Consider the following 19354-nt stretch of genomic DNA (forward strand, 5'->3'; position numbering starts at 1 on the left):
ATGGTATATAATCAGATTGGTTTTCTTTGTTTTTTTCAAGGCAGGGTTTCTCTATATAGCTTTGTTGTCCTGGAACTCACTCCATAGACCAGGCTGGCCTCCATTGCACAGAGATCACCTGCCTCTGCCTCCTGAGTGCTGGGATGAAAGGTGTGCACCACCACCGCCCATCATTGTAATTAAATTTTTAATCACATATTTTTTATAATGACTGTCACAGGGACTGGGGAGATGGCTGAGGAGGTAAAGCACACACCTAGCAAACAAGAGGAGCTGAGTTAGGTCCCCAGAACCTACACACACACACACAAAGGTGTAGTGGCATACACTTGTAATTCCAGCTCTAGAGAGGTGGAGCCATGTTGATACCTGGGGCGCTTTGGTTAGACAGTCCTACGTGAGAAGTTACAGACCAATGAGAGAATTTGTCTCAATAATATAATGGGTGACATCTGAGGAATGCAACTAGAGGTTGTCCTCTGGCCTCCAAATGCACCTGCACACAGGAACACACACACACACACACACACACACACACACACGCATGCACACACGCACGCACGTGCACCCTGCAAAGAATTCAAGCAATCTCTGTAGAACACTTTTGGAAAAGCATCACCCATCCCCTGAGTTCACGTCAATCTTTTCCCGCTCAGTGGAGCAGGGCCTGCTGAGCCTTCCCCTCACTCACTCCCACCACTGCTGAGCCTTCCCCTCACTCACTCCCACCAGTGTAAGAACAGCTCTTGCAGCTGCTCTGAACACTGGCACCCCTCGGCAGCATGTAAACAGTGTAAGAATACTGGCTGATTTGTCCGGGTTATATCCTCACAGCTGTAAGACATCTTGTCCAATGACAGTACTCCCTGTGCTGTCTCTTCCCTTAGCACATGCCCACCCTGTCTCCCAAAGGGTCCAGGCAGGATGCTCTGCGTGAGCTGCGGCCGATCTCACTTTCCCTCCATCCTCCTCCCACTGAGTCCAGCGCGGTGCCATACACCTAGAGAGGTCTATAAATATTTTTGATTGACTAATGAATTGGCTTCCACTCACTGCCTTTTCCCTTACTGCCTACTCGCTGGCACGGCCCCAGATTGAGCTGGAAGCCAGAATTTCACAGGAGAAATTTCCATTTAAGAGTGGGTGCTAGATTAGTCTTTCCTGTTTGGGACCACAGTGCCTTTCAGGATCAAAAGTATGCGCTTGCTCTCGCCAAAGGCAAGCCCTGCTTCCTCCATAGCTCCTTTATTATTATTTATGATTTCAATATATATATATATATATATATATATATATATATATATATATACTTTGATATTGCTTCCATGTCAATAGAAGAGAGTGAGGTCTTTAGGGCTTCTTGACAGTCAGTTCAAAGGTCCCATTCCTAGGTCAAGGATGGAGAAGCAACTGTGGTGCAGATTCTCTGGTGACACAAACTCTCTCTCTCCTCTCTCTCTCTCCTCTCTCTCTCTCTCTCTCTCTCTCTCTCTCTGACCAGGTGTCATGCAGAATGCAGGGGCTAGGGTCAACCTCAGGTGTCATTCCTCAGGAGATGCAGACTTTATTTTTGTGTGTGTTGTGGGTGTGTGGTTCTGTGTGCCCATGCAGTTTAAGAAGAGAGAGGAAGTGACCAGGTGCCCTGCTCTATCCTTCTCCATTTTATTCCCTTGTGACACGGTGCTAGGCTGGCAGTCAGCAAGGGGCAGCAGTCCCCACCCACCCCATTTCCACCTCCACAGTGCTGAGGTTATAGGTTTGCATGGCCACGCCCATCTCTTAACGTGAGAGCGAGGGATTTGAACCAAAGTCCTCAAGCTTGCCTAGCAAGCATTCTGGCTCACTGAGCTATCCACTTAACCTCTACATTACATATCTTTGACAGGGTCTCTGACTTGGCCTAGAGCTCATGGATTGGGCTAGACTGGCTGACCAGCAAGTCTCAGGGATATGCCTGTCTCCACCTCCCAACACTGGGGTCGATTACAAACACACACCACCCGGTCCAGATTTACTCCATGGGTTCTGAGGACTGAACTTGGGTCTCACACTGGAACAGCAAGCACTCCTCAGTCCCAAGTGATTCCTTGAAGCTTATTCACATCCATAGGATTCTGTGTGCATGAGCCTAAGAGTAAACCAGAGATAGACTGGAAGTGGGAGGACGTTGCAGGCTTCCAAACCTTTCTCCTGATGACGCTTGGGTGACTGACTGACTTACAAAACGGTCCTCTGCAAAGATAAAGTCACAGTGGACAAACTTCTCTATGGGTACGCAAGAATTTAGAAACATCTGTGCAACTACCAAACCACTTCTGTCTTAGCTGAATTTTCTTAGGCACGAGTCCATCAGTGACTTTCTTTCCTACCAGTCACTGAGGGAAGTCATCCTGGGATCCACTGTTAATTGATTCCCCCACCATCATTGTATTTACTCAATCATGCCTGCTGGGCCAACAAAAACATTAGCTTTATTTTTGTTGTTCCCAGACTCCACTCTCTGCTAGGTCATATCTAGAAACACGAGTCTGAGATATCTTCCGTAGTGAACAGTCTTAGGGGGAGGAAGTCAGGCAGGCTCACCAAGAGACGATGTTCATATCACCACGGAGCCCACCTTTGTATTTTTCACTTCCTCTCCTGGATCTTGCTTTTCAACAAACAACAAACTTCAGTGTAGCACAAATTCTAATTGCTCTTAATAATAAAAGCCTCGAGTCAGGTATAGGGGTTAATGCTGAGGATCAGAGAAGCAGAGCAGCCAGCCACTAGAGTTCTTACCTCTACCAATGCTCAGACCGAAGGGGCGACCCTGTCTCTATGAATCCGCAGATTGCATGCTCAGACTGAATCCTCAGACTGCATCTGAGCTCCTGTTCCCTCCGGCCTTCTATCCCTTTCTCTGCCCAGGCATCTCACTCCTGTCTCCACCTCCCTGGGATTAAAAGCATGGAATCCCAAGTGCTGGGATCACCTTTGTGTGAGTTTTGCTTCTCTTTTAGACAGATTCAGTCTTGTGTAGTCCAAGGTGACCTTGAACTCACAGAGGTCTGTCTGCCTCTGTCTCCAGAGTGCTGGGATGGATTAAAAGTGAGTGCCACCACTGCCTGGCCTATGTGGCTAACTAGTAGTTCAGCTCTGCACTTTGACCTTCAGGCAAGTTATATTTGTTAGATTAAAAACAAAGTATCACTACACAGCAGCCACCACTTAGTTTGGGTCCTCAATGTCATATAGAAAATCATGTCACAGGCTTGATTCCCCAGCCTATGGTACTAATGGAAGGTAGACACTTGAAGAGGTGGGGCTGAGTGGAAGGAAGTTAAAGGGATGCTGGGCTTGGTCCCCTCCCGTTTCTTTTCTTTTTGGTATCTATGGGCTCATTCTTGTCACAAACCATCATTCTACCACAGGTCTGAAGCAGGAAGGCCAAATGACCATGGACTTCCTTCCACTAACCCAATTCCTTGCAGTCTTCCAGGGTCCTACATCCCCTAGGGTACTGACATCATGCTTTCTCCACCAATCCGGAGCAGAGCACAGAAAGACAAAGTACATACAGCGATTAGCTCACCAGTTCATGTTCCCTCCTTGGGACAGGTTCAGCGCCCCCCTCCACCAAACCAACTACCATTCGCTTTTTAGAGTAAGTCATTCTTTGAACTGGGACCTGCGCCTATAGACAGCTAGGGCTTGTCATGTGATATAGTGGAAAACACATTATGAGAATCAGAAAACCTAGAGACACAGCCCCTTCAGTGGCAACCCACATATCTATGGGAATCTGATGGATGACTAACTTGAGTCTCAGTTTCCCTATTTCCAATGAATGAACTCAGCTCTTCGTCACCATTCACTGGCTTGAGAACACCGCGTGGGAATGCATTCTGAGCTGTCTTCTGTGCTGGCTGTTATTTTTCATCTCACAGCTTTGTCCTGAGAATAACCCAGACTTGGGAAACTATACTGCAGCAGGATGAAAAGATAAAAATTCCAAGAGAAATCCAATATTCCTGGCAGAAGAACAGGAGAGTATAGGGGGGAACCACAGAGAGTAGAGAGCTGAGGGGAACACCCCGACTCACCCTTGAGTTGTGAATATGGGGGGCAAACCCCAAATCCTTGAGAACTGAACTATTACAAACCTCTGCTAGAGTAAAAATACCAATCCTTAAATAGTGCACACATGGGACACAGGGGCTTTGAAAGCAGAGGTGATGCCGGACCCACCGTCCATTGCGTGCAACACAGAGCCAACTGGCTGGTAAAGTCAAGCAAAACCAATAAGCCAAATGACAATAGCCAAAAACATTTCTCAAGGGACCCAGGGTCTCACAAAGCAAAACCTAAAATGTTCAAGTTTCAAATCAAAATGGTTTGGCATGCAAGGGACTAGAAGAAACACACTCAACCCTGAGAAAACTTGACTCGCAAATGTCAACCATAAGGGGACACAGATGTTGGAATTTCCAGAGACATTTGTAGCAGCTGTCTGAACTGTGCTTGAGATGAAGCTAATAGTCCAGAAACAACTGGAAAACAGGAGTTTTTAATGGAGTCACAGAAACTGTAAGAAAATTATAGAACTGAGTAAACTACAACAACAAAGGACCAAAAAGTACATGGGCAGGCTTGATGACAGAAGGGAGACGGCTGAGGAAGGTGCCTCCAACTTGATACAAGATTTAATCTGAAGAATACAAAGAAAAAAACACTCAAGAAAAAAAATGGAGTCTGAGAGGCCTATAAGGGCCGCACCAACGGTCTCATATTAGCGTCCCTTGAGCCCCTAAGAGGAGAAAGAGACTGAGGTAGAAATCCTATTTAATAAAAAAATAACATCCTGGCATGGTGGTTCACACCTCTAATTACAGAACTTGGAAAGCAAGCTGACGCAGAAGGCCAGCCATTATTTTGAGGCTACCATGAGTTACATGGTGAGTTCCTAAGAAGCCTGGACAGCAGAGTCTCAAACAGGAAAAGTAAAAAAAGAAAAAAGAAAAGGAAGGAAAGGAAAGGAAAAGAGAAAGAAAAAGAAAGAGAGAGATACAATAACTAAATATTTCACAAATTTAGAATGGAAGACTTATATTTATAGATCCAAACAATGATGACTAACACACACACACACACACACACACACACACACACACACACACACACACACACGAGTCCCTCCAAAGGAGAAAAAAATAAAGATGAACAAATGAAAAAATAATTGCCAAGATAGAAAGCAGGGAAGTAAGAAAGTGTGACAGGCTAGGATGAACCCTCTTTGAGAGGCGCAATAGACACCAAGACTGTTAGTAATGTCCCCACTAAACCAGCAGCACCAGAGGTTAATCAGTACATGGGTTCAGTTCAGTGAAGGGTGTTGTCACGGAAACACACATGATGAAACCATCATTAAAGATCAACACCAGGCTCCTCCTCAGCACTCACAACTTTCATCTGTGACTTTGCAATATTTCATTTTCTTTTTAAAGTTATGTTTCAGTTCCGTTTGTCCTGCAGGAGACTGTTTTGAATTTTTTTTATGTTCTGCTTTAATATCTTTGGTTACCCCCACCATTCCTTTTTTTTTTTTGTATAAAAAATAGTGGTGTAAAGGGATGGAGTGATGGTTCAGTGGTTCAGAACGTGTTCTTCCAGAGGACCTGGGTTCGGTTCCTGGCACTCACATAGCAGCTCACGAACACTGGTAATGCCAGCCTCAGAGGATCTGACACTCTCTTCTGACCTCTTTGGACACTGCATGCAGGTGGTGTGCAGATGCATGCCAGCAGATGACCACACACTACATACAGGTGGTGTGCAGATGCATGCAGACACATGCTGGCAGATGACCACACACGCATGCAGGTGTGTGCAGACACATGCCGGCAGATACCCATACACATGAAAAGAAAAAAAGCTATGAAGCTAAAATTTACAAAAAGAACTCTTTTGCCATCATTGTTGCTATTAACATTCCTATAACCCAACTTCTTAAAAAAAACCCCACAAAACACAAGCACTACAAATTTTGACAAATAATTACTAAACAGAAGTCAGAAGCATTTTATCAGAAATCCACCTTTTTTGATCAGTTTTATTATTTCATGAACGTGGATAAGTACACCTATTATTAAAGTGGGGAAGCAGCAATTTTGTTTTGTTTTACATCACTGTAATGCTTAAATAAAGAGATGGGGATGGATGAAAAATGCTGTCACAGAAATGTCACTCAAAACCTCCCCAGGAGACACGAGAAGCATGGCACTGTGCTAAAACATCAAAAATATTTGAATCATCAGTGTCAGGGGAAATAGAGGCTTGTAAATCTAGCGAGAGCCATAACTATGCATCCATCTTGGTTATTTCAGCCACTCACCTATTTTTATTAGGTTATTTTATCTCTCTGTGTATAAAGAAGTCAACTTGTGAAATAAAAGAGTAGAACACATAATTATTAATTATAGACATGCAAAAAACAAATAAATCTGCAGCACTTTTTCCCATGGATGTTCCAGTGATCTTCCCTTCCTATGGAAGATGCAAATTTAATATCACTAAACAAATTCATTCTTGCATTATAAACCATGTCCTATGAACCCCACGGAAGGTATTTCTGGTTATTTCATAAGCTTAGAAGTGTTCAATATGGCAGTTCTATTCTTCTCAAGCACACCCTTTGACGTCAGTGTACAGTTTGGCTAGACTGTACCCTGGCATCAGTATTACTTAAAGTGGTTTTATTTTCCCACATCGATTGATTAGGTTGGGAGCCATATCATACTTGTGGAACACAACAATCGGCAGGAGTTGGTTCTCCCTCATCATGTGGATTGCAAGTATCGAGCTCATCACACTTGGTAGCAAACGCCTTTATCCACTGATGGGCCACTCTGCCTTCATTGTTTTTGAAGGAAGTCTCCCAGAAGACAAATCTCTGGAAATGTCTGTGAGGGAGTTTCCAGACTGGGTTAAGCGAGGAAACAGACTCACCCTAAGTGTGGCTGGCACCACAGAGGAGGCTGAGGTCTCAGACTGAATAACAGAGCTGAGCACCAACATCAAGCTCTCCCTGGTCAATGTGACCATCCTGTTCCTCCCAACATGCCAACCCCACCACGATAGGTTGTACTCTCAAACTGTGATCTAAATAAAACCTTTTCTTAAGTTGTATTATTTGGGTCTTTTGTTACAGTAATGAGACAGGTAAATAATACAGCGGTTTTCTTGGTGTGGCCCTGTTTCACTGATTCTTGTTGTTAGAGGGTAAAAAAAAGAATAAATCTCATAAGAACTAGAGATTCGCTGGGCAGTGGTGGCGCATGCCTTTAATCCCAGCACAACTTGGAAGGCAGAGGCAGGTGGATCTCTGTGAGTTTGAAGCCAGCCTGGTCTACAGAGCAAGTTCCAGGACAGGCTCCAAAGCTACACTGAAAAACTCTGTCTAAAAAACCCAAAACTAATAAGTAAATAAATTAGTTAATTAATTAATAGAACCAGAGAGTCTGCTGTGAATAGAAACCAGAGAACAAGACAGGAAATCGGGATGCCATCCCAAGTATAGATCCTTTGAAACGTGCACTCACGGCTTAGATGATGCTTTTGTTCAGTGGTACTCATTCTTGGCCCCGTGACAGCTGTCACTCAAAACAACAAACAAATGTCCAGCGAATCCTGGAGTTCTCTGGATTTCCACATGTTATGACACAAAGTAACAGGGGTTATTTTCTCTCCCTATTAACAGAGATCTTGAAAGTCCCACTGTTTGATTATGGTGTGGACTTTAATTGGAGCAACTGGAGGCCAACAGGGCCCTCAGTGTTTCCCTGACTTATCCAGCCATCAGGCACAGATGGAATCTTAAAAAACTAAGTCATTGCTCTCCTTCTCTACTTGCTTGAGAGGTCAGCAAGAAGCCAGGACTGTTAGACAGATGTCTGGTTACTAGCTAGGCTAGATGAACATGGACACCTATTCGTGATAACGAAGGACTCCCTTTCGGGATTCCACAGTTCCTATGCAATATTGAAAAGGGAAAAAAACTTGTCAAATAATTTCTTAGTGAAAGAAACCATGCTTTTTTCCCAAGCAAGAAAGTGAGTTATAATGACAAACACAAAGTAAGACTTCCTTAGACATGAAACTCACATAACAAAAAGCCAGTCTTATGGGATCACACTTATTTGATGCAATTGATGCATGGAACCATCTCCTCCATGACTACTTGTGAACTTTATCAGAAAACAGCATCACAACTAGAATCTAAATAGATCGAAAGTCAGGAACTTGGGTCTTGTCATGTTATCTTGGGTTGGAGGAATGAAGAAGCTAGGCTTACATTGTCCGTGGCTATGCCACTAGAATTCCTAGCCCAGGGAAGGGGAGACAGTTTAACGAATAAAGTGCTTACCCTGCAAGCATGAGACCCCAAGCCCAAGTGTGTCCAGGACCTATGTCAGAAAGCCCAGAGACGGTACGGGGCACTTGTAATCTCTGAATTGGCGAGGCAGGTAGGGACAGATGGGTCCCTGAGGCTCCCTGCCCATCCAGCCTAGCCTAGTAGGTAAGTTCCAGGCCAGTGAGAGACCCCATCTCAAACACGAGACAAATAGTGCTTAAGGGACAATATCCGAGGTTATTCTTTGTCTTCCATATTTTCATACTCAAGTGAACATGTACCCTTGCGCGCGCGCACACACACACACACACACACACACACACACACACACACACACACACACGGCGGGGAGGGGTTCACAGTAACTCTTAAGACACATAGGAAAGATCTCCAGAACATCATTCTTGGTAAAGGGAAACCATGGCAAACTTACATGCCTGTCAGCTGGACAAGGACCATAGAGATTAGAGAATATTTCTCAAAGATCATAACAATGATTTTCATGGGGCAATGCAGATTATTCTTAAAAACGTAATGGTGAGTTTTCAGATAATGAGATTTATCAGGGCATGCTGGCACACACCTGCAAACCCAGTACTTGGGAGGCAAATGTAGGAGGATCACAAGTTCCATAAGGCCACCCTAGGTTATCTGAGATGCGATCTCAAAAACAAACAAACAAACAAGGAAAAAATGGAAGAAACCAAATGAACAAACAAAATGTGATAGAGGAAAAAAGGTGAGATTATATATACCTTTCAAGTAGATGGGAAATCTACTAAGAGCTAGATGATGGTCATTTAGGATCTCATACACACGCTATAAAATTGCTTCACAATTAAATCAGGATGATTAACACGACATTCAAGGTTGGGAGGAGCTGGGGAGCAGCACAGGAAGGGAAGGCAAAGAGCTGAACAAGCCAGGCGGCAGCCTAGTCCACTCACCAAAGGCCTCTATTCTCTTTAGCAGCCTGTTTGAGATTTATATAGCATTCAACACACACATACTTAGAAGTGTCCAGTTCAATTATTTTTAAAAAAATTCACGGATTTGTGAAACTGTCACTGATTTCCGAACCTTTCCATCAGTTCAGAAAGGGCTCAGGGGCCATGGAGAAAAGGAGGGAAAGATTGTAAGGAGCAAAAAGATTGTAAGGGAGTGGGGTGGTTGCTGTGAAACAGAGCCTCTGGACAGGATAGGACCACTGTACTCATGATCTCCCAGCAGCCATGATGATCGAGACAGTCTTTGTTCTAGCATGGTGGGGGCTGGGCCCTTAACAGCCCCTATGCCTAACTGAGGAGTTACTGACAGTGGATGGCTTCTAGGGGAGGGAGGGTAAGTTTTCTTTAAGGATATGGGCCCTGGTTGGTTGACAATGCTGCAGTGGATAGACCTACACCGTCAGTACAAGGAGAGCACAACTTGGACTCAGTGGACTATTGAAAAAAAAGACACAAAGTTAGGAAAGGGTAGAGGGTGGGGTGGATACGGGAGGAGTTAGGGGCGGGAATGGGAGATGAGTGTGGTAAAATACATGGCATGCATATAAAAAATTCTAAAAAAAATAATAAAATTATTGTATTTAAAAGTTAATAAAGAAGTAGGGTGGTGATGGCACACATATTTAATCCCAACATTTGGGAAGCAGAGTCAGGTGAATCTCTGAGTTCAAGGCCTGCCTGGTCTACAGAGTGAGTGCCAACACAGCCAAGGCTACACAGAGAAACCTAGCCTTAAAAAACTAATAAAAATAAAATTAAAACAAAGAAAAAAAACCCTCATACCTTTTTCACCTCTCCCATCCTAACGAGAACTGATCCGTTGGTAAAGATTTCTTAGAAACATTTTTCTAGGAATGGACTCATGCAATATGTGGCCTTTTGGGCCTGGCTTCTTTCACTTAGCAAGACGCTACCGAGGTTCACACAAGTAGTATGTTTCATACAGTAGTGCACCTCTTTCTGTGTGCACACATGTGCTAATGTGTCAGATGTCTTCCTCAGTCTTTCACGGACTCTGCTTCCCCAGTGCTGGGATTACAGGCACAAGCCACTGCAGCAAGCTTTTATGTGAGGGCTGGGGGTTCAAACTCGGGTCTTTAGGGCTGAGTCCCAAGCCATTTCCCCAGCCCTGCCTTCCTTTTAATAATACCTCATTGTACAGATAGATCATATTTTCCTGTCCACTTATCAGCAGATGGGCATTTTTTTGTGTGTTTCCGCCTCTTAGCTGTTACCATGGGTGCATCTATGAACCTGTGTGTAGTTTTGTTGTTCCTTTTTAAAATTTATTTTTATGTGCAGCGCCGGGATTTGAACCCAAGGCCTCACTCATGATACACACATGCTCTTCCACTGAGCTATACTGCTAACTCTAAGTATATGTTTCTTTTTCATGGCCATGCTTGCATTTCTCTTGAATATAGACTTATTATAGTGGAATTGCGAGGTCACACAGCAACTCTGTTTAACTCAAGGGACCACAGTTTTCAAATTAAACATCATTTTATATTTCCATCAGCAATTTCTTCACGCTTTCACCAACACTTGGGATTATCTGATTTTTTTTAAATTACAGTCACAGTAGTGAGTATAACATGAAATCTCATTGTGGTTTTGGCTTGCAATTACCTGGTGGATAATGATGTTGGGCATCTCTTTATGGCTTTAATGGTCATTTATAATCTTCTTTGGCCTATTTTACAATAGGCCTTCTTTTTATTAGTAAATTAGAAAGGCCTTTTATATAATGTACAACTAAATCCCTAATCAGATATATGATCTTAAAGATATGTATTTATGGTTTTATTTTTGCTTTTGTTTTGTTTTTGTTTTTCAAGACAGAGCTTCTCTGCAGCTTTGGAGCCTGTCCCAGAACAAGTTCTTGTAGACCAGGCTAGCCTCGAACTCACAGAGATCCACCTGCCTCTGTCTCATGAATGCTGTGATTAAAGGTGTGTGCCACCACTGCTGGGCAATATTTATGTTTTGAGAGTTATTTTTTCATAACTCTCTTGTTTCCAAGTCCTACTTGTAAACTTGGCAATACGTTCATGACTACTTTAAGTAGAATAGTTATAACTTACATAGACTTGGCATATTCTGGTGTATAATATATAATCGATGAATTAAGATTGAAATTAAGAAGTATCTTCATAATAAAGATATCTGTTAGGAGATACACAAAGCAACATGTCTAAAATAAAACATCATGTCTAAAAGAAGCTAATGTTGTTCTTGTGAGTATTTAATTTCTGGGCATAATTCAAGCAGTTGGAGACTCAGGTTATCAGTCTCTAACCCAAGGTGGGAAGAAGCTGTCTACTGTCGGGAGAAAAAAATCTGCTTATTCCCTCCCATGTCCTTCATCCCTATAAATGAAGAATGGTGTGTGTGTGTGTGTGCGTTAGCAGGAATAATTGTTACTGGTGAAAACTAAACTGTAAACTTCAATCTCTGTCAATACAATGAAACTTGGTAGTACCGTTCCATGCCATAGTCTCCTTGGCCGCTTTTTTAAAAAATTTATCTCATGCTTATGAAAGTGTTTTATCCATACATCTGTGTACCATGTGTGTGTGTCTGGTACCTGTAGAAGCCTGAAGAGGGTTATGAGCTGCCATACGGGTGCTGGGAACAGAACCCAGGTCCTATGGGAGAGTAGCCAATGCTCTTAACTGCTGAGCTATCTTTCCCACCCCACCCCTCCTGGGTCACTTCTGACTTACATCTGAGGAGTTACTCAACAGACGACACGGGTTGCAAAGTCTCCAATTTCCCAGATCTTCAGCCAGGAAGTATAGCAAATCCCACACCTTGTCCTATCAACAAGCCAAACAACGTCCTTCTCAGTGACAAGTGGAGAAAACCTCACTCCCTGCTTGTGAGACTGGTTGGCAATTGTCACGGTTTCTCACAGTCTCTTTATCCTGTGTCATCACTTGACCCTAATTTTATTAAGGATTTTCAGATTTGAGGATTCATGGAGAAATAAGTCTTCTATTGGAAAAAAAAAGCACAGTCTTGTCCTAGCTTCAAGCTACTGATTTAATTATTTCTGCCAGCTTTTGGAGATCTCAGTGCAGAGCCATGCACTAACATGCTCTCAGTCCATAACCATGCAGAGCTCACAGAACTATAGAACCCCTCCCTGCCCTCTGCAGGCCTGCGTTCTAATCAAACCCCAGCACATGGAAACCACTCCAAAGATGGTAGTACCACTGCCCCTTACACCAAGTGGTCCCAGCTACGTCAGCAAGACTTCTGAGGCAAGTTTCCGAAATTAAAATTTATCTAGCCAGGTGTGGAGGCGCACATCAGGAATCCAGCACTCAGAAGACTGGAGCAGGGGGATTGTGACTTTGAGGTCAGCCTGGACCAATGGGGAGTTCCTGGCCAGCCTAGGTACAGAGTGAGATTCTGCCTCGCAGAAAGCAAAGGTGTTGATGCATACCTGTAATCTCAACACTGAAGAGGCTGAATGAAGTAGGAGGATTATTGGTAAGAGTCTGAGCTCAGGCTGGAGTTTCATAGTGAGGTTCTGTCCACCCACAAGCCAACCAGCCAAACAAACAAATGAAATTGACATGGGCAGTAAATGCCAGTGCTTGCCAGCAATTCTGATAAACTAAGTTTTATCCCAAGTTTTCTGGGCTTCTGAATTCTGCTGACTACATAGGCAAAAAGCCCCCTTATCTTGCCTGCTCAATATTCGCCACCACTTGGCCTTTTTGGACCTAATTCTAAATAACACTTCCTGAACATCCTAAAAACACAGACTCACTCAAAGGACGCATGGATTCCGATATTGCCAACGCACAGCCTCTTTGTGGTGCTGATGAGAATAAATATTCTCATGTGCATAGCCGACCAACAGCCTAAGTGATGACAAGATTGCTGATGTCACAAACAAGCCCCTTTGGGGCAGTCAGTGAGCAGCTGCAGGGTACCATTTTCAGAGCGGTCCCTTCAAAGCCTTAGTTACGTTTGCATTTTTTAGAAGTGACTCATGGCCTCAAGTCAGGTTCCGCAGAGAAGCCAGGTTTCTTCCCTTCCAGCACTTTCGAATAGAGGTGGTACTGGCAAGAGCCATCTCAATGAAACCCACACAGGAACCAGTGAGAGGTTCAGAGTAGGGCAGTGGAGACCCCTCGAAGTTAGACCACCCCAGGGTGAGGTGGCTGTCGACCAGCAGGCTACGGGTGACCCTACAGCCTGGAACTCGCGGTCCTCAGCGCCTGGGGAGCAGCTAGAGCGTTGGGTTGCACTGACCCAGATGAGGACCGCCCCGGGCACCGGGTCCCGGAATCCCACGTCCTCGTGTGCCCAGTTCTCACATCTGGGTGGCCTCAGATCCCTGAGCCCGCGTCGCCTTTCTTCCCGTCGTCCTGGCCACCACCCCCCCCCACACACACACCGGAGCGCGCAACTTGCGAGCGCCCGCCCGGAGCCTAGGCAAGCCCACCACCCCCCTCCCAATTTCCCCAGGTTCCCCGCGTGTTCCAGCCTGACCTGCTGTGGAGCCCAGGTTCCGGCTTCGGTGATGCAAAGCTGGCTTCGGTCACTCGCGCGCCCTCGTCCCGCAGGCCCTGCGCTGCCTCAGCCTCCCCCCCCTTGCACGGGAGCCCGAGCCGGTCACGCTGCTCGCGGGGAGAGTCGCCCGCGGCTTCCGGCAGCTCCAAATACAGACGCGCGCGGGAGGGGCCGGGAGCGCCCAGCTGAGGGCGGGGGAGGCAACGAAGGGAGCAGAGAAGAGGCGCAGATGGGCTGTGGGAGAAGAGAGATGGGAGGGCAGAGGCGATGACCAGTACAAGCAGGAAATTCCTTCGTCTCCTCCAGGTTTTCAAAGAGGTCTGGAAAGGTCTAGTGGCTACTGGCTGGGGGGTGATACACAATGACCCTGGCAAAGAGAGGGATAATGAGGTAAACTCGAATGTCCTCCAGCTCGAGGTAAAGGATAAAGGGCTACAGACGCATTTATCTCTTTAGATAGACTGTAGATTCAGGGCAATTGATACTTCCTTACAATGTTGTTTAATAGTAACTTTAAAATAATATACCAACTTTAAGAAGTCATCTGATTATTTAGGAACAAATATAACCCCAGCTATCCTACTTCCGCAGCTGTTTATTTGTAGACAATGCCCCTTCCTCTATGTATATGGTCCATACTTACAGACCTGGGAGTTTTTCTCTCTGGTTAGCATAATCAGTTAGTTAGAAAGGATTGATTTTCAATTTCCTTTTTTTTTCTTTTTTTTGAGGGGGGGTACAGAGTTTATTTAGTGGATATTGGGAAGGGTATAAGGGTAACGTGTTTTGAGGGGAAGAGAGAGGGGAAACAGAAAGAGAAGAAAGAGGAAAGGGGAGGGGAGTCAGAAACTGCCTCTTCAGAAAAAGGACAGTCTGGAATACTGGGCATGAATCTCTTCATTGAACAAATGAGGGGTTTTGTTTAACTTTTGAGACAGTGTCTCAGTGCGTAGCCCTCACAGACCTGGGACTTACTATGTAAACCAAGCTGTTCTCAAACTCACAGACATCTTTCTACCTCTGCCTCTTGAGTGCTGGGATTAAAGCGTGCACCACCACTGGCAAGGTCTGGAGATATTTAAGACTACTGTGTAAAATGGCATAGCATTTGCATACTGCTGGAACCTTCCTGAGTGCTGATCAAGTCCAGGTGACTCACAGTACCCAATACAATAGAAATGCCATGTAAGCAGTCATTGTAATGTACTGTCTGGGGGGCAGCAAAGACAATGATTGAAGCTGTTCAACTCCACCTCTAATATCTTAAATCCACGGTTGGTTGACTCCACAGATGGAAGATCCATGGATGCAGAGGCCTACCTGCTGGATTTTATATTAGACTATGATGTACCGTGGAGTATAAGATGAAGGCACAGTTCTGTCATTGAATTTGTAATGTAACGGAAAGATGGAAGACTGTGGATGTAGCCACAGAGTGAGAAGATGATGAGGAATGTCCAAAATATTCACAGAGCTCCTGGAAGGAGAGATGAGAGGAGGCCGTTGGGTCCAGAGGGCCCGGGGTGTTTTCTAGCGTGAGTGAAAGGTGGGATTTTAGGCAGAAGAAAGAACGGAAGAGAGAATGGCCCCAGAGCTTAGGAGGTTGAGACAGGAAGATGGCGCCAAGTTCAAACCAGCCTGGGCTACATAGTTAGAGGCCTCCCTAGGCTGATGGTGCAAGATTCTGTCTCAGTGCCTGAGAGGGGTTGGGGAGAGAAATGGAGAAGAGGAAGCAGGAGGGTAGATAAGGCCATAAAGGAAGCTGGATTAGAGGACTGTCATGTGGAAGGAGGCCTTCAATTCTACCCCAAGACATTAAACCCTCAGTAGTAGACACTGGGAGACTGCTAACGACTTTTAAAAGCAGAATTGATATAGCAATGGCCAATCCGTGGTGATTCACAGGACCAGAAAGAAAAGCAGCCTGCAGGAGCATCTTTACCATGCTTCCCACTTAGTCCCACCAACCGTAAGACCCATGCGTGGTGTGTCTCCAAGGGACAGACATCCCAAGAGTCTTTTCATAACTCTCTAAAATGATGGCCCACATTTTTCCAACCAGTCCTGAAGAGTCCAAGGAATCAGAGGTGACATTTTCTGTGTTCAAGGTTGTGTCCACAGAGGCATCACTGAGTCCTCTTCGTGGATAATGTTCTTGGTCAGAATCTGAAAGTGGTGGAGCTGGAAGGAAGAAGAAAGGGCTGAGCTAGACTTCCCTAAAGCTTGTTGACCCGCCTTGCAAGCACATGCCACAGCACACATGTGGAGGTCAGAAGACAACTTGCAGAAGTTGGTTTTCTTTTTCCATTACGTGTGTCCTAGAGATGGAGCTCAGGGTGACAGACTTGGCAGCAAGCACCTCTATCTCCCACTACCCCCTCCAATCTCTTTGTAAGAACACTGATCCCAGCCCAGAGGGCCGGGGCACTCCGGACTTTCCCACTTTGTCATCTCTCAAAGTTTAATGCTCTGGCATCTGGTTGTAGCCCCACGTACACTTTTAGGAAGGTGAGTGCATTCAGCTCTGGCAGGTTCCAAAGCACCTAGCTCTCTGACTGATTCACAGAATGTTAACCACCATTGAACTTGCTTGGTGAAAAATTCTCCCCTTGTAACGGTGTATTATATGGGAGCCAGTGAGTCTTTTAAAATACTTTCAGCTAAGCAGCAGCCACCATGACCGATGGGGACAGGGAGAGCCCCTGCATTCCAGAGTGTTCCCCCAAAGGAACCTATTCTAGGTGACCAGACCACTCTGCAAATCCTGTTCTACCCCCAGGGATGCTAGGATCTAAGATGGGATCACTGAGCCTTGGTGTTTGATGGCAATCTTTTTTGCTCCACTGGTAAGGTCTCTCCCAGGCAAATAGAAAACACACAACAAACGGTTCTTCCCCAAGGCTTTTCTTGGTTCCCAAGGAAGCCAAGAAGATGACGGTATCGCTCCACAAACTCTCCTTTTCTGGAGTCAAAAGACCAAAAGACTGCTGCCAGTGTACTGTAGGACTTCGTGTTTTATTTTAACAAGTTCCCAGTGGAAAATTACCAGTAGTCATTTATACCAGCAGACGACTCGAGAACATTTGTTCTACAAATAGTTGATGCTATACTGCGCTGCTCACATCCCGGGTACCCAGAATGCAGCACTGTCAGCAAGTCGAATACCAATGCTATTGACCTTCCACCTGCACAGCTTCCACACCCAAGGATCCAGCCAACCTCAGACTTACAATCTCTGAAATAAAAACTGTGTAGGGAACATGTACAATTTTTATTCTTGTCATTAATCTCTAAGCAATACTGTATGCAATTATTTCTGTGATGTTTCCACTGTCTGGGTACTAGAAGCAAGCGGAGTATACTATAGGACAGTCTAAGCTGTAAGCAACACTGCACCATTTTATAGTAAGGGTGTGGGTGTGTGGAAGAGCCCTGGGATACCAAGAGAGAACTGCGATTGATTAAAAAATTTAAGCTCTTAACTTCATATGGAACAGCAAGAAAATCAGGACAGCCAAAACAATCCTGTACAATAAAGGAACGTCTGAAGGCATCACAATCCCGACTTCAAACTTTACTACAGAGCTACAGTACTGTAAACAGTCTGGTATTGGCATAAAAACAGACAGGAGGACCAATAGAACCGAATCAAAGACCCAGATATTAATCCACACACCTACGAACACCTGATTTTTGACAAGCAAAAAATATAAAATAGAAAAAAAAAGAAAGCATGTTCAACAAATGGTGCTGGCATAACTAGATATCAGCACGTAGAAGAATGAAAATAGATCCATATCTATCACCATGCACAAAACTCAAGTCCAAATAGATCAAAGACCTCAACATAAAGCCAACCACACCGAACCTCATAGAAGAGAAAGTGGGAAGTACACTTGAACGCATTGACACAGGAGACCACTCCATAAATATAATCCTGGCAGCACAGACACTGAGAGAAACAACTAATAAATGGGACTTCCTGAAACTGAAAAGCTTCTGTAAAGCAAAGGACATGGTCGACAAGACAAAACAGCAGCCTACAGAATAGGAAAAGATCTTCACTAACCCCAGATTGGACAGAGATCTGATATCCAAAATATACAAAGAACTTAAGAAATTGGTCATCAAAAAGCAAATAATTCAAAAAAATGAGGTATAGACCTAAACAGAGAACTCTCAACAGTGGAATCTAAAATAGCTGAAAGACACTTAAGGAAATGCTCAACATTCTTAGCCATCAAAGAAATGCAAATCAAAACAACTCTGAGATTTCATTTTATATCTGTAAGAATGGCCAAGATCAAACACACTGATGACAACTTATTCTGGAGGGGTTGTGGAGTAAAGGGAACGCTCCTGCATTGCTGGTGGAGTGCAAGCTGGTACAACCCCTTTGGATGTCAGTGTGGCAATTTCTCAGGAAATCAAGAAACCCAGCAATACCATTTTTGGGTATATATTCAAAGGATACTCAACTGTGCCACAAGGACATGTGTTCAACTATGTTCATAGCTGTATTGTGTGTCATAGCCAGAATCACCTGGAAACAACCTAAATGCCCCTTGACTGAAGAATGGATAAGGAAAATGTGGTCCGTTTACACAGTGGAGTACTACACAGCAGAAAAACATGACATCTTGAAATTTGCAGGCAAATGGATGGAGCTAGAAAACATTGAGTGAGGTAACCCAGACCCAGAAATACAAATGTCATGTGCACTCACTCATAAGTGGACTTTAGACGTAAAGCAAAGAAAACCAGCCTACAACTCACAATTCCAGAGAACATAGACAATAGTGAGGACCCTAAGAGAGGCTTACGTGGATCAAATCTACATGGGAAATAAAAAAAGACAAGATCTCCTGAGTAAATTGGGAGCATGGGGACCATGGGAGAGGGTTGAAGGGTAGGGGAGAGAAAGGAAATGCATAGCTCAATAAAATCAATTTTAAAATGTTAAGAAAAGAAGAAAGAAAAAAATTTAACTAAGAAATGCAATCCTAGATTGATATTTAAATTAAAGGAACCATAATCTTATTTTAAGTTCTCTTACCTGTCTTACAATTGTTAATTATAAGTATAAATATCTTTCTCCCTTTTCACAGAAATAAGTATAATTAAGTAGAAATATTACAATTGATGTGTTAATTAAAAATAACTGAAAAAATACTAAGCCATTACCATGTGTGATACTATCACCTGTTCTAACTATTTTATATATTTATTAACTTCGCAACCTTATGACTTGGGTACTGTTATTATCCTCCATTTGTATGTCAAGAACTCACCACAGAAAGGTGCAGCTATTGACCAAGATCATAGGATAATATTGCCTGAGATTTGGACCCAGAGTCTGGCTGGACTTCTTCTAACCAGCACATTTTATAGAAATAAGAAAAAAATGAAAGAAATCAATTTATCA

At 44.1% G+C, this 19354-nt stretch overlaps 1 protein-coding gene across 4 annotated transcripts in view; it reads right to left on the reverse strand.

The window, feature by feature from the left end:
• Positions 1–14238, reverse strand: part of Cap2 (cyclase associated actin cytoskeleton regulatory protein 2) — a 140191-nt gene extending 125953 nt beyond the window's left edge. The window contains exons 1-2 of one of the 4 annotated variants that reach the window (XM_075969760.1): positions 13909–14076; positions 12126–12218 (exon numbers count right to left, since the gene is read on the reverse strand). The gene's annotated coding sequence lies outside the window, so the exon portion shown is untranslated. Of the gene's footprint in view, positions 1–12125; positions 12219–13908 lie in introns of all 4 variants that reach the window. The other 3 variants (XM_075969758.1, XM_075969759.1, XM_075969761.1) reach the window with 3 other exon arrangements.
• Between the last annotated feature and the right edge of the window lie 5116 nt (positions 14239–19354).

This window comes from Microtus pennsylvanicus, chromosome 4, assembly GCF_037038515.1.
Source record: "Microtus pennsylvanicus isolate mMicPen1 chromosome 4, mMicPen1.hap1, whole genome shotgun sequence".
Lineage (NCBI taxonomy): Eukaryota > Metazoa > Chordata > Mammalia > Rodentia > Cricetidae > Microtus > Microtus pennsylvanicus.